General features: G+C 49.1%; 1 protein-coding gene across 1 annotated transcript in view; it reads left to right on the top strand.

The window, feature by feature from the left end:
• The window catches only part of LOC140193772 (dehydrogenase/reductase SDR family member 1-like), a gene marked incomplete at its 3' end in the record, with an annotated part of 40,502 nt that overhangs the window by 5,237 nt on the left and 20,396 nt on the right, over positions 1-14,869 (top strand). The gene's annotated exons all lie outside the window — the stretch shown is intronic.

Raw genomic sequence — 14,869 nt, 5'->3', positions numbered from 1 at the left:
GGAGACTGGAGGATTGGGAAAACTTTTTTAAAAAAAGCTACGGAGAACAACTAAACAAGAAATAAGGAAAGAGAAGGTAGAGTATGAAAATAAATTAGCACAAAATATAAAATCAGCAAAAGTTTTTATAAATATATAAAGCGGAAGAGGATGGCTAAAGTCGACGTAGGTCCCTTGGAAGACGAGAAGGGGAAATTGATATTGGGTGATAAGGAAATGGCTGAGGCATTGAATGACTATTTTGTGTTGGTCTTCACGGTGGAGGACACATCTAATATGCCAAAGAATGACGTTATGGACGAAATGGGAGGTGAGGACCTTGATAAAATCATTGTCACTAAAGAGATAGTGATGAGCAAACAAGAGGGCCTGAAGGTAGATGAGTCCCCTGGTCCTGATGGGATGCATCCCAGGGTGCTGAAGGAACTGGCGAAGGTTATAGTAGATGTGATGGTAATCACTTACCAAAAGTCTCCAGACTCTGGGCAGGTCCTGGCAGATTGGAAGACAGCAAATGTCACACCACTTTTTAAAAAAGGATGTAAGCAAAAGACAGGCAACTATAACTGCTGGTGAACGCAGCAGGCCGGGCAGCATCTATGGGAAGAGGACCTCTTCCTGTGGATGCTGCCTGGCCTGCTGCGTTCACCAGCAACTTTTATGTGTGTTGCTTGAAGTTCCAGCATCTGCAGATTTCCTCATGTTGACGGGCAACTATAGGCCAGCTAGCTTAACATCTGTAGTCAGGAAAATGCTTGATGCTGTCATTAAGGAAGAAATAGCGAAACATTTAGAAAGGAGTGGTTCCATTAGACAGACGCAGCGTGGATTCAGAAAGGGCAGGTCCTGTTTGACAAACTTACTGGAGTTCTTTGAGGACGTAATGAGTGCAGTGAATAGAGGGGAACAGGTGGATATCATATACTTGGATTTCCAGAAGGCGTTTGATAAGGTGCCGCACAATAGACTAATAAATAAGATATGAGATGCATGGAGATGGAGGAAGTGTATTGGTATGGATAGTGGATTGGTTAACCTATAGAAGGCAGGGAGTTGGTATAAATGGGTGTTTCTCCAGTTGGCGGTCAGTGGTGAGTGGGGTGCCACAGGGGTCGGTGCTGGGCCCGCAGCTGTTTACCATTTACACTGATGGTTTGGAAGAGGGGACTGAGTGTAGCGTAGCAAAATTTGCTGATGACACTAAACTGAGTGGAAACGCAAATTGTGCAGAGGATGTGGAGAGTCTGCAGAGGGATATAGATAGGTTAAATGAGTGGGCCAGGGTCTGGCAGACGGAATACAATGTCGGTAAATGCAAGATCATCCACTTTGGAAGGAATAATAGAAGAGCAGATTATTATTTAAATGGTGAAGGATTGCAGCATGCTGTTGTTCAGAAGGACTTGGGAGTGCTTGTGCATGAATCGCAAAAAGTTGGCTTGCAGGTACAGCAGGTTATTCAGAATGTGAATGGAATGTTGGCCTTCATTGCTAGAGGGATTGAATTCCAGAGCAGGGAGGTCATGCTGCAACTGTACAGGGTACTGGTGAGGCCGCTCCTGGAGTACTGTGTGCAGTTCTGATCTCCATACTTGAGGAAGGATATACTGGCTTTGGAGGCAGTGCAGAGGAGGTTCACCAGGTTGATCCCAGGGATGAAAGGAGAGATTGAATCGCCTGGGACTATACTCTCTGGAGTTCAGAAGAATGAGAGGATATCTTATGGAAACATACAAAATTTTGAAAGGGATAGATAAGATAGAAGTAGGAAAGTTGTTTCCATTGGCAGGTGAGACTAGAACTAGGGGACATTGCCTCAAGATTCAGGGGAGAAGATTTAGGACGGAGATGAGGAGAAACTGTTTTTCCCAGAGAGTGGTGAATCTGTGGAATTCTCTGCCCAGGGAAGCAGTTGAGACTTCTTCACTAAATATATTTAAGATACAGTTAGATAGATTTTTACAAAGTAGGGGAACTAAGGGTTATGGGGAAAAGGCAGGAAGGTGGAGCTGAGTTTACGGACAGATCAGCGATGATCTTATTGAATGGCGGGGCAGGCTCAATGGGCCGGATGGCCTACTCCTGCTCCTATTTCTTATGTTCTAGAGAGAGAAGAGCGATGAGGTGCACTACTGTTGGCTGCCAGCGAGGTTGAGATGTTATTTCTGATCAACAGACTGTGTGCTTCCATTGAGGAAGTCCACTGGTAGATGCCCAGGTGTTGGAGCTTTTTATTTGAACTGTAGGAATGATCGTATTAAACGCTGAGCTGTAGTCAGTAAACAGCAGCCTGACACAAGTATTAGTATTGTCCAGGTGATCCAAGGCTGCGTGAAGGGCCAATGAGATCGTGTTCGCTGTAGACCTATTGCGGCGAAAGGCAAACTGCAGTGGGTCCAGGTCCTTGCTGAGGTAGGAGTTGATTCTAGCCATGACCAACCTCTCAAGGCATTTCATCACTGTAGATGTGAGTGCTACTGGGCGATTGTCGTTAAGGCTGCTCTTCTTGGGCACTGGTATGATTGTTGCCCATTTGAAACTGACTGCCGCAATGTCTTTGAACACTATCGCCTTTGGTTGGCCCAGGTTTTCAGAGCCCTACCAGGTACCCCATTGGGGCCTGTGTCCTTGTGTGGGTTCACCCTTCTGAAAGGCAGCCTGACGTCGGCCTCCGAGGCAGGGGTCACTGGGCACTGCAAGGATTTACTGCAGTTTCACTTTATAGGGAGCAATGGCCTGCCAACCCTGCCAGAGCTGACGTACCTCCAATTCCTCCTCCAACCTCATTCGAAATTGTTCCTTTGCTCTTGAGATAACCCTCTGGAAGTTGTACCTGGCCGCCTTGTATAGTCCTGGGTCACGAGACTTGAATGCCACACATCTAGCCCTCAGCAGGCTAAGAACCTCCTGGCTTTTGATTCAGGTATATACGGTATGTTTTTGAAAGCACACACTCATCCACACTGGTTTTAATGAAGTCTGTGACAGCTGTGGCGTACTTATTCAGACTCGAAGATGGATCCCTGAATACAGTCCAGACTACCGATTCAAAGCAGTCCTGTAGGCGCTCCTGTGCTTCCCTTGTCCAAACCTCCCTGGTCCTCACTGCTGATGCTGCAGTCTTCAGTCTCTGCCTAAACTCGGGGTAGAAACCCAGTGATCAGACTTTCCAGAGTGTGACTATGGGACGGTATGGTAAGAGATCTTGATGGTGGTGTAACAGGACCCACCACATTCTGGTCTCTTAAATCCCCTTGGTTCTAGTTTTCTCTGGGGAGAGAAACCATATTCATCCGCTCTGTCTGTGCCCTTTGTGCTTGTATACACCTCTATAAGCTTTTAGGATCTTTCCCCATTTTTTTGTGATGGAGGCCATTCAACCTATCTAGTTTATGCTGAATTATGGAACAATCTCAAACTTATTTCCTCCCCCCCACCCCCACTATCCCATCTGCACCCTCCAGATTCCAACCCTCACCCACACACTGAGGAGGCAATTCGCAGTGCCCAATTTATCCACCGACTCAAACATCTCTGGCAGGTGGGAGGCCATCAAAGAACATGTGGGGTGGGGAGGGAGTGAGAAAAATCTGTATCTATGCACACAGGCAGATAGAGAGAGACACACACACACTTTTTTTATTTGTTCATTTACGGGATGTGGGCATTGTCAGCTTAGCCAGCATTTATTGCCCATCCCTAGTTGCCCTTGAGAAGGTGCTGATGAGCTGCCTTCTTGAACCGCTGCAGTCTCTGAGGTGTAGGTACACCCACAGTGCTGTTAGGGAGGGAATTCCATGATTTTGACCCAGCAATGATGAAGGAACGGTGATATGCGTCCAAGTCTGGATGATGAGTGACTTGAAGGGGGATTTCCAAGTGGTGGTGTTCCCAGGTATCTGCTGTTCTTGTCCTTCTGGATGGTAGTGGTCGTGGGTCTGGAAGGTGCTGCCTTACTTTGGTGTGTTGTTGCAGTGCATCTTGTAGATAGTACACACTGCTGCAACTGTTCATCGATGGTGGTGGGATTAGATGCTTGTGGAAGGGGTAATAATCAAGTGGGCTGCCTTGTACTGGATGGTGCCAAGCTTCTTGAGTGTTGATGGAGCTGCACTCATCCAGGCGAGTGGCGAGTATTCCATTACACTCCTGACCTGAGCCTTGTAGATGGTGGACAGGCTTTGGGGAGTCAGGATATGAGTTACGCGCCGCAGAATTCCTAGCCTTTGACCTGCTGTGGTAGCCATGGTGTTTATATGGCTAGGCTAGTTCAGTTTCCTGTCAATGGTAACTCCCAGGATGTTGATAGTAGGGGATACAATGATGGTGATGCCACTGAATATCAAGGGACAATGGTTAGAGCCTCTCTTGTTGGAGATGGTCATTGCCTGGTACTTGTGTGGCTCGAATGTTACTTGTCACTTGTCAGCCAAGCCTGGATATTGACCAGGTCCTGCTGCATTTGTGTATGAACTGCTTCACTATCTGAGGAATCAGAAATGGTGCAGATCATTGTGCAATCATCTGCGAATATCCCCACTTCTGACCTCATGACAGTAGGAAGGTCATTGATGAAGCAGCTGAAGATGGTTGGCTCTCGGACACTTCCTTGAGGAACTCCTGCAGTGATGTCCTGAGGGTGAGATGATTGACGTCCAGCCACCACAACCATCTTCCTTTGAGTCAGGTATGATTCCAACCAGCGGAGGGTTTTCCCCTAATTCCCATTGACTCCATTTTAGCTAGGGCACCTTGATGCCATACTTGGTCAAATGCTGCCTTGATGTCGAGGGCTATCCCTCTCACCTCACCTCTGGTATTTAGCTCTTTGGTCCATGTTTGGACCAAGGAGGTGATGAGGTCAGGAGCTGAGTGGCCTTGACAGAACCCACACTGGGCATCCGTAAGCAGGTTATTGCCGAGTAGGTAGTACATGATAGCACTGTTGATAACTCCTTCCATGACTTTGCTGATGATTGAGAGTAGGCTGATAAGACGGTAATTGGCTGGACTTGTCCTGTTTCTTGTGTACCGGACATACCTGGGCAACTTCCCACATTGCGGGGTAGATGCTGGTGTTGTAGCTGTCCTGGAACAGCTTGGCCAGTGACGTGCCAAGTTCTGGAGCACAAGTCTTCAGGACTATTTCCGGGATTTTGTCTGGACCCATGGCCTTTGCAGTATCCAGTGCTTTCAGTCGTTTCCTGATATCACGTGGAGTGAATCGGATTGGCTGCGTACTGACATCAGGGAAGCTGGGGACTTCTGGAGGAGGCCGAGCTGGATCATCTACTCGGCACTTCTGACTGAAGATGCTTGCAAATGCCTCAGCCTTATCCTTTGCACGGGTGTGCTGGGCCCCTCTATCATCGAGGATGGGGATATTTGTGGAGCCTCCTCCCCCAGTGAGCTATTTGATTGTCCACCACCATTCACGGCTGGACGTGGCAGGGCTACAGAGCTTAGGTCTGATCCGTTGGTTGTGGGACCACTCAGCTCTCTCTGTTACTTGCTGCTTATGGTGTTTGGCATGCAGGTAGTCCTGTACTGTGGCTTCATTAGGGTGGTGCCCATTTTGAGGTTTGCCTGGTATTGTTCTCGACATGCCCTCCTGCACTTTTCATTGAGCCAGGGTTGATCCCCTGGCCTGCTGGTAATGTTAGCGTGGGGAAGATGCCGGACCGTGAGTTTATGGACTGTAATTGAGTACAATTCTGCTGCTTCTGATGGCTCACAGTGCCTCAGCCTCATAGATGCCCAGTCTTGGGTTACTGGAGCTGTTCGAAGTCTATCCCAGGTGGCATGGTGGTAGTGACAGAATGCCAGCAGTTTCAACCTTGGTGATGTCAGCCCACTGTGCTGGGCAGGACATGTTGTCAGAATGCCTGACGGAAGACTGCCCAAGGATATCTTGTGCGGCCAACTATCCAGTGGTATCCAAAAACGAGGAGGCCAGCGACTACGGTACAAGGATGTTCTGCTCAGGAGCCTCAAGAAAGCTGACATTGCCCCATCAACATGGGAGGATCTGACTCAAGGTGGCTCACAGTGGAGGGACGCCATCAGAAAAGGTGTGGACACTGCTGAGAACAAGCTCAACGAGGCAACAGAGGAAAGGCACAGGAAGCGCCACAACAGAGCTTCTGCCCCCGCTGCCCCTCCAGGCCTCACCTGCCAAGTATGTGGCAAGCAGTGCCCGTCAAGGATCGGCCTGTACAGCCACTCCAGGACGCACATATCAAACCCCACTAACTGACTGAAAGGAACCGTCATCATCCTATGGGATGGATAGCCAGAGAGAGAGAGTGACACACAATGCGGTGGAGGGTTTGTTCAATGTGGAGACATGATTTAGTCTCCACAAATACTGTGTGGTAGTCACTTCTACCAATGCTGTCATGTACAGCTGCTTCTGCGGCAGGCGGATTGGTGAGAATGAGGTCGTGTGTGTTTTCCCCTCACCGCCTGCTGTAGTCCCAGTCTAGTAGCCATGTCCAGTAGGACCCGATCAGCTCGGTCTGTGGTGGTACTAGTGAGCCACTCTTGGTGATGGACATTGAGATCCCCACCCAGAGTACGTTCTGTGCCCTAGCCACCCTCAATGTGCTACTCAGCGTGGAGAAGCACTGATTCATCAGCTGAGGGAGGACGGGTCGTGGTAATCAGCAAGAGGTTTCCTGGCCCGTGTTTAACCTGGGGCCGTGACACTTCATGTAGTCCAGAGTCGATGTTGAGTGTTGCCAGGGCAATTTGCTCTCTGCTGTATACCACTGTGCCAGTACATACCCAGGAATGGTGATGGTGGGGTCCAGAATGTTAACTGCAAAGTATGATTCAGAATACAATACAAAATACTCTGCAGATGCTGGGGTCAAAGCAACACTCACAACACGCTGGAGGAACTCAGCAGGTCGGGCAGCATCCGTGGAAACAGTGAGTCAACGTTTCGGGCCGGAACCCTTCGTCAGGACTGTAGAGGGAAGGGGCAGAGGCCCTATAAAGAAGTTGGGGGGAGGGTGGGAAGGAGAAGGCTGGTAGGTTCCAGGTGAAAAACCAGTAAGGGGAAAGATAAAGATAAAGGGGTGGGGGAGGTGATAGGCGGGAGAGATGAAGGAGGAACAGGGGAAAACACAATGGGTAGTAGAGGGAGGTGATAGGCAGCTGGAGGAGGGGGCAGAGTGACATAGGGAGAGGGAATTACTGGAAGTTGGAAAATTCTATATTCATACCAAGGGGCGAGAGACTACCTAGACGGTATATGAGCTGTTGCTCCTCCAACCTGAGTTTAGCCTCATCATGGCGAATCCATCAGTACAACGATGTCAGGCTTTTGCTTGACCAGTCTGTGAGACAGCTGTCCCAACTTTGGCACAAGTCGTCGGATCAGTAAGGAGGACTTTGCAGGGTTAACAGGGCTGGTTTTGCCGTAGTCAGTTCCAGTGCCTAGGCCAATGCCGGGTTATCCGTCCAGGTTTATTCCTTATTATTTTATGTTTAGCGATTGGATTGAACTGAATGGTTTGCTGGGCTATTTCAGAGGGCATTGAAGAGCTGTGGGCCTGGAGTCACATAGAGGCCAGACTAGGTAGGAACGACACTAAAGGGCATTACTGAACCCGATGCGTTTTTACAGCAATCGACATGGTTTCACAGTTATCAGATATTTTTATTGAATTAAATTCACCATCTGCCATGGTGGGATTCAAGCACACGTCCCCAGCGTATAACTGGGTCTCTGGATTACTGATCCAGTGGTGATTACCACTACGCCAAATCCCCCCCCCGGAGAGATACTGGAGCCTGGACAGACACTCTCACTACCCAGCTATTTCATAGTCTGATAACAGCTGGGTAGAAGCTGTCCTTGAGGCTGGTGGTACGTGCTTTTAGGCTTTTGCCTGATGGGAGAGGGAAAAAGGGAGACTGCTCAGGGTGAGTGGGGTCTCTGATTATCTTGGCTGTCTCATTGAGGCAGCAGGAGGTGTAGAGAAAGCCCATGAGGTTTCTGTGAAGTGCTCAGCTGTGTCCACAGCTCTCTGTATTCTCTTGCGGTCACAGGCTGAGCAGTTGCCCTATCAAGCTGTGGTGCACCCACACAGAGTGCTTTCTACGGTGCATGAATAAAATATTGGCGTGGGTCCACGGTGCATGCCAAATTTATTTAGCCTCCTCAGGAAGTGGAGGCTCTGGTGACCACTCTTGGCCGTGGTGTTAATGTGACCAGGACGGGAGGTGTTCATATCTAGGGACTCAACTCTGTTTGACCTCAGTGCCACTGATGTAGACAGGAGCTTGCATACTCCCCCCGTCGTGATACCATGTGACTGAGCTCTCTGTCTTCTTCCAGTGGCCTGACACTTCATTATTTGAGATACACCTCACTACGGTGGTGTCACCTGCAATCTTGTAGATGGAGTTAGTGCACAATCTGGTCACGCAGTTATGCGTGCACAGGGAGCAGAGCACAAGGTTGAAGGCACAGCCTGTTACACGAGTAATCGTAGGGAGGTGTTGCTGCCGACCTTTACTGGTAGCCTGTCTGTTGGTAGGAAGTCGAGGATCCAGTTGTAGGGGAAATGCTGACTCCCGGGGGTCAGGGGTTTACTTGGAGCTATAGTGTTGAAAGTGTAACTGTAGTCTGGCATGTGTCGTAGCTTCTGAAGAAAGAAGAGCAAAGTTTACAGAGCATTTGTTTGTGAGTGACTCAATCTTATCAGTTGGATGAGAACCTAGTTGTTTTTCAATATTTACATTGTAAGGAATGGCAGAGGAGTAAAGACCTGTAACAGGCAGAGAGTGCAGGACAACGCTCTTTTCTGGTAAGTGCTGGGGACGAGGGGAACGGGTGTCGGGGAGAGCCCCTCCTTCGCGACTAAAAGTGATTCCAGGTGGAGATTCTTTCCTAAACCCCCACCGAATCTCTGAGATTCTCTCTCCTCCAGAGGGAGGTTAGTCAGTGAGTTTTGGATGTGAATGGGAGACAGGGGTTGTACAGGAGGGTGGAGATGAGGTCGATCAGGGGAGGGGGAGGGAGCAGCAGGAGAGAGTGGGGGCCAATGGTGTTGTTGTTTAGTATCAGCTCTGCACCAGAGGGTGTATCGCCTCCCAAGGGTTATTTTTATTTTTATTTAGAGAATTTTGGGCTTTCCAACCCTGTTCCCCAGCAACCCCCATTTAACCATGATCTAATCACAGGACAGTTTACAATTACCAAATGTCCCACTAACCAGTACGTGTAGGCTCTGCACGGAGACTTCAGGGAGTGAGGTGCTAAGTTCAAGGGCAGGACTGCCTGGGTTGTGATCTCAGGATTGCTACCCGTGCCGCGTGCTCGTGAGGCATGAACTAGGAAGATTACACGGTTTTATATGTAGCCATTGAGTTGGGGTAGGAGGAAGGGCTTCAGATTTTTGGATTACTGGGCTCCCTTCCAGGGAAGGTGGGACCTGTACAGAAGGGACGGTTTGCACCTGAACTGGAAGGGGACTAATATCCTAGCGGGAAGATTTGTGGATTTAATCTAGAGCTGCAGGGGAATGGGAACCAGAGTGCCAGAGCAGTTAGTGGAGAGGTTATGGAGGCCGATGTTGGTACGGCCACAGACAGAATCAGGAATCAAAAGGTTGAGCATGGTGCGACCAGTGTCCTGAGCTGCCAATATCTCAATGCAAGAAGTATCGTAGATGGATGATAGTGCTGAAGATGAGGTAGCTGGTTTACAAATAGAGGCAACATGTAATGAGGAGAGGCTGTTGATAGGGCAAAATTGCAACCAACAGGATGAGTTACAATATAAAAGGTGGACAAAATTGAAAATATAGGACTGTAGGTTTTATATTTGAATGTGTGCAGTATATGGAATAAGATCAGTGAACTTGTAGCACAATTACATATTGGCATGTATCATTTTGTGGGCATCACTGAATCATGGCTGAAAGATGATTGTAGCTGGGAGCTTAATGTCCAAGGTTATACATTGTATTGAAAAGATAGGCAGGAAGGCAGAGGGGGTGGCGTTGCTCTTTTGGTTAAAAAATGAAATCAAATAATTAAAAAGAGGTGACATAGGGTTGAATCTTTGTGTATAGAGCTAAGGAACTGCAAGGGTAAAAAGACCACCCAGACAGTAGAAAGGATGTGGCCTATAAATTACAGCAGGAGATTAAAAAATGCATGCCACAAGGGTAATGTTACAGTAGACATGGGGACTTCAAAATGCAGGTAGATTGGGATTCCAGGAGGGTGAACTTCTAGAGTACTGACGAGATGGCTTTTTAGAGCAGCTTGTGGTCGAGCCCAGTAGAGGATCAGCCATTCTGGATTGGGTGTTGTGCAGTGAACTGGAATTGATTAGAGAGCTCAAGGTAAAAGAACCCTTAGGGGAAAGTGATCATAATATGATCAAATTCACCATGACATTTAAGAAGGAGAAGCTAAAGTCAGATGTATCAGTATTACAGTGGAGTAAAGGGAATTACAGAGGTGTGAGAGAGGAGCTGGCCAGAATCGATTGGAAAAGAACACTGGTAGGAACGACGACAGAGCAGCAATGGCTGGAGTTTCTGGAAGCAATTCGGAAGGCGCAGGACATACACATCCCAAAGAGGAAAAAGTATTCTAAAGGCAAGATGACACAACCATGGTTAACGAGGGAAGTCAAAGCCAAAATAAAAGCCAAAGAGAGGGCATATAATAGAGCAAAAATTAGTGGGAAGTTAGAGGACTGGGAAGCTTTTAAAAACCAACAAAGACAACTAAAAAAGTAAATAAGACGGTAAAGATGGAATACAAAAGTAAGCTAGCCAATAATATTAAAGAGGATACCAAACGTTTCTTCAGACACATGAAGTGTAAAAGAGAGGTGAGAATAGATATCAGACTGCTGGAAAATGATATTGGAGAGGTAGTAATGGGGGACAAGGAAATGGTGGACAAACTGAATAAGTATTTTGCGTCAGTCTTCACTGTGGAAGACACTAGCAGTATGGTAGAAGTTCCAAGTGTCAGCGGTCATGAAGTTACCATTACTAGAGAGAAGGTTCTCAGGAAGCTGAAAGGTCTGAATGCAGATAGGTCACCTGGACCAGATGGTGTACACCCCAGCGTTTTGAAAGAGGTGGCTGAAGTATTAGTAATGATCTTTCAAGAATCACTCGATTCTGCAATGGTTCTGGAAGACTGGAAAATTGCAAATGTCACTTCACTCTTCAGAAAAGGAGGGAGGGAGAAGGAAGGAAACTAGGCCAGTTCATCTGACCTCAGTGTTTGGAGTTGATTATTAAGGATGAGGTCTCGGGGTACTTGGAGGCACTTGATAAAGTAGGCCGTAGTCAGCATGGTTTCCTCAAAGGAAAATCTTGCCTGACAAAGATGTTGGAATGCTTTGAAGAAACAAGCAGGATAGAAAAAGGAGAATTGGTTGATGTGTACTTGGATTTTCAGAAGGCCTTGGACAAGGTGCCACACACGAGGCTCTTTAACAAGCTACGAGCCCATGGTATAACAGGAAGGGTAACAGCAGAGATGAAGCAGTAGCTGGTTGGCAGGAGAGAAGAGTGGGAATAAAGGGAGCCTTTTCTGCTTGGCTGCTGGTAACTAGTGTTTCACAGTGATCTGTGTTGGGGCCGATTCTTTTTATGTTATATGTCAATGATTTGGTTGATGAAATCGATGGCTTTGTTGCAAAATTTGCAGACAATATGAAGATGGGTGGAGGGGCAGGTAGTTCTGAGGAAGTAAAGAGGCTACAGAAGATTGGAGACAGATTAGGAGAATGGGCAAAGAAATGGCAGGTGGAATACAGTGTTGGGAGGTGTTTGGTCATGCACTTTGGTAGAAGAAATGAAAGGGTTGACTATTTTCTAAATGGAGAGACAATACAAAAATCTGAGGTGCAAAGGGACTTGGGAGTCCTTGTGCAGGATTCCCTGAAGGTTACTTTGCAGGTTGAGTCGGTGGTGAGGAAGGCAAATGTAATGTTAGAATTCATTTCAGGAGGACTAGAATATAAAAGCAAGGATGTAATATTGAGACTTTATAAAGCACTGGTAAGGCCTCATGGAGTATTGTGAGCGTTTTTGGTTCCCTTACCTTTGAAAGGATGTGCTGAAACTGGAGAGGATTTAAATGATTCCACAATTGAACGGCTTGTCATATGGAGAGTGTTTGATGGCTCTGGGCCTGAATTCACTAGAATTCAGAAGAGTGAGCGGTGACATAATTGAAACTTATCAAATGGTTTCCTGTGGTGGGAGAGTCTCAGAACAGATGGATGTCCTTTTAGAAGAGATGAGGAGGAATTTCTTTAGCCAGAGGGTGCTGAATCTGTGGAATTCTTTTGCCACAGGCGGTCATGGAGGCCATCTTTATGTGTATTTAAGGCAGAGGCTGATAAATTCTTCATTGGTCAGGGTATGAAGGGATACAGGGAGGAGGTGGGAGTTTGGGGCTGAGAGGGAAAATTGAATTAGCCATGATGAAATGGCTGAGCAGAATCGATGGGGCAAAGGGCCTAATTCCTCTTCTATAACTATATCTTTGGACTGTGGGAGGAACCCAGAGAAATCCCACACATTCCATCAAGAGGATGTACAGATACTGGGATTGATCTCCCTGAGCTGTAACGGTGTCTTGCTGACCGCGAGGTGACCGTATTCCCTCAGCCGTGCTCGGGTCTCTCCCGGACCCTGAACAATCTCCCCGAGCTGTAACGGTGTCTTGCTGACCGCGAGGTGACTGTATTCCCTCAGCCGTGCTCGCGGATCTCTCAGACCCTGAACAATCTCCCCGAGCTATAACGGTGTCTTGCTGACCGCGAGGTGACCGTATTCCCTCAGCCGTGCTCACGGATCTCTCCCGGGCCCTGAACAATCTCCCTGAGCTGTAACGGTGTTTTGCTGACCGCGAGGTGACCGTATTCCCTCAGCCGTGCTCGGGTCTCTCTCCCGGACCCTGAACAATCTCCCCGAGCTGTAACGGTGTTTTGCTGACCGCGAGGTGACTGTATTCCCTCAGCCGTGCTCGGGTCTCTCTCCCGGACCCTGAACAATCTCCCCGAGCTGTAACGATGTCTTGCTGAACGCGAGGTGACCATATTCCCTCAGCCGTGCTCGGGTCTCTCCCGGACCCTGAACAATCTCCCCGAGCAGTAACGGTGTCTTGCTGACCGCGAAGTGACTGTATTCCCTCAGCCGTGCTCGCGGACCTCTCTCCCGGACCCTGAACAATCTCACCGAGCTGTAACGGTATCTTGCTGACCGTGAGGTGACCGTATTCCCTCAGTCGTGCTCGCGGGTCTCTCCCGGGCCCTGAACAATCTCCCCGAGCTGTAACGGCGTTTTGCTGACCGCAAGGTGACCGTATTCCCTCAGCCATGCTCGCGGATCTCTCTCCCGGACCCTGAACAATCTCCCCAAGCTGTAACGGCGTTTTGCTGACCGCGAGGTGACTGTATTCCTTCAGCCGTGCTCGCGGATCTCTCTCCCAGACCCTGAACAATCTCCCCGAGCTGTAACAGTGTCTTGCTGACCGCGAGGTGACCGTATTCCCTCAGCCGTGCTCGGGTCTCTCTCCCGGGCCCTGAACAATCTCCCCAAGCTGTAACGGTGTATTGCTGACCGCGAGGTGACCATATTCCCTCAGCCGTGCTCGCGGGTCTCTCTCCCAGACCCTGAACAATCTCCCCGTGCTGTAACGGTGTCTTGCTGATCGCGAGGTGACTGTATTCCCTCAGCCGTGCTCGGGTCTCTCCCGGACTCTGAACAATCTCCCCGAGCTGTAATGGTGTCTTGCTGATCGCGAGGTGACTGTATTCCCTCAGCCATGCTCGCGGATCTCTCCCGGGCTCTGAAGAATCTCCCCGAGCTGTAACGGTGTCTTGCTGACCGCGAGGTGACCGTATTCCCTCAGCCGTGCTCGCGGGTCTCTCTCCCGGGCCCTGAACAATCTCCCCGAGCTGTAACGGTGTCTTGCTGACCGCGAGGTGACCATATTCCCTCAGCCGCGCTCGCGGGTCTCTTGGACCCTGAATGATCACTTCCACCACCCTCCAATAGAGCAGGGACCAGAAAAGCGAGCGGGGCACAGGAAGCTTCCAGTCACTTGCGAATCAGCTGCTGCTGACTTTGGTGCTGGACTGACCTGTGTTCCACCTCCTGGACAGTACAATGTAGGAACAGGCCATTTGGCCCTTCTGTGCTGGCCATGATGCCAATTGAGCCAACTCTGTTGGCTGGCAGTTCATAGGCTTAAACATCCCTGCATCTGCCTGGCAGCCCATTGCAGGCACCTACCAGACCCTGTTTAAGAAAATAACTTGCCTCCTACCTCTTCTTCCCTCACTCACTGTGTCCTCGTCTCTGACGTTTCGACCCTGATTATACCTACCCTATCTATGCCTGTCATCCTCTCGTAACTGTCGGTCAGGTCTCTCCGCAGCCTGCGACAGTGCAGAGAAAGCAGCCCAGCTCTCTCCAGCCCCTCATAGCTCAGCTACTTGAGTGCAGCCTGGTTCCGGGTGAAGCCCCTCTGCCGTGCCCTCAAAGCCTCCGCGTCTTTCCTGTCACGGGATGTCGGCATAGCCAGAACCGAGGTTTCGTACAGCTGCAACATGACTGCCTGAGTTTTACACTCAGACCACGTGCACTGCAGAGACACAATGCTGTGCACGGCCATTCTGACCTTCCCAATTAGTAGCCAGCTTCAGTGAGATGTGAACCTACGCCCCAGTGTTCTGCTGTACCTTGGTGCACCTAAAGGCCAATTTATACTTGTGCGTCAAATCCACGCCGTAGGTACAGCGTAGCCACGTACCCTACGCCGTAGCCTGACGCGCACCTCCCCAAAAATGTAACTACGTGTCGCGGCGACG

This window comes from Mobula birostris, unplaced genomic scaffold (genome assembly GCF_030028105.1).
Source record: "Mobula birostris isolate sMobBir1 unplaced genomic scaffold, sMobBir1.hap1 scaffold_838, whole genome shotgun sequence".
Taxonomy (NCBI): Eukaryota; Metazoa; Chordata; class Chondrichthyes; order Myliobatiformes; family Myliobatidae; genus Mobula; species Mobula birostris.
The sequence above is the reverse complement of the archived record's forward strand: the minus strand, read 5'-3'. Positions and strand labels throughout refer to the sequence as shown.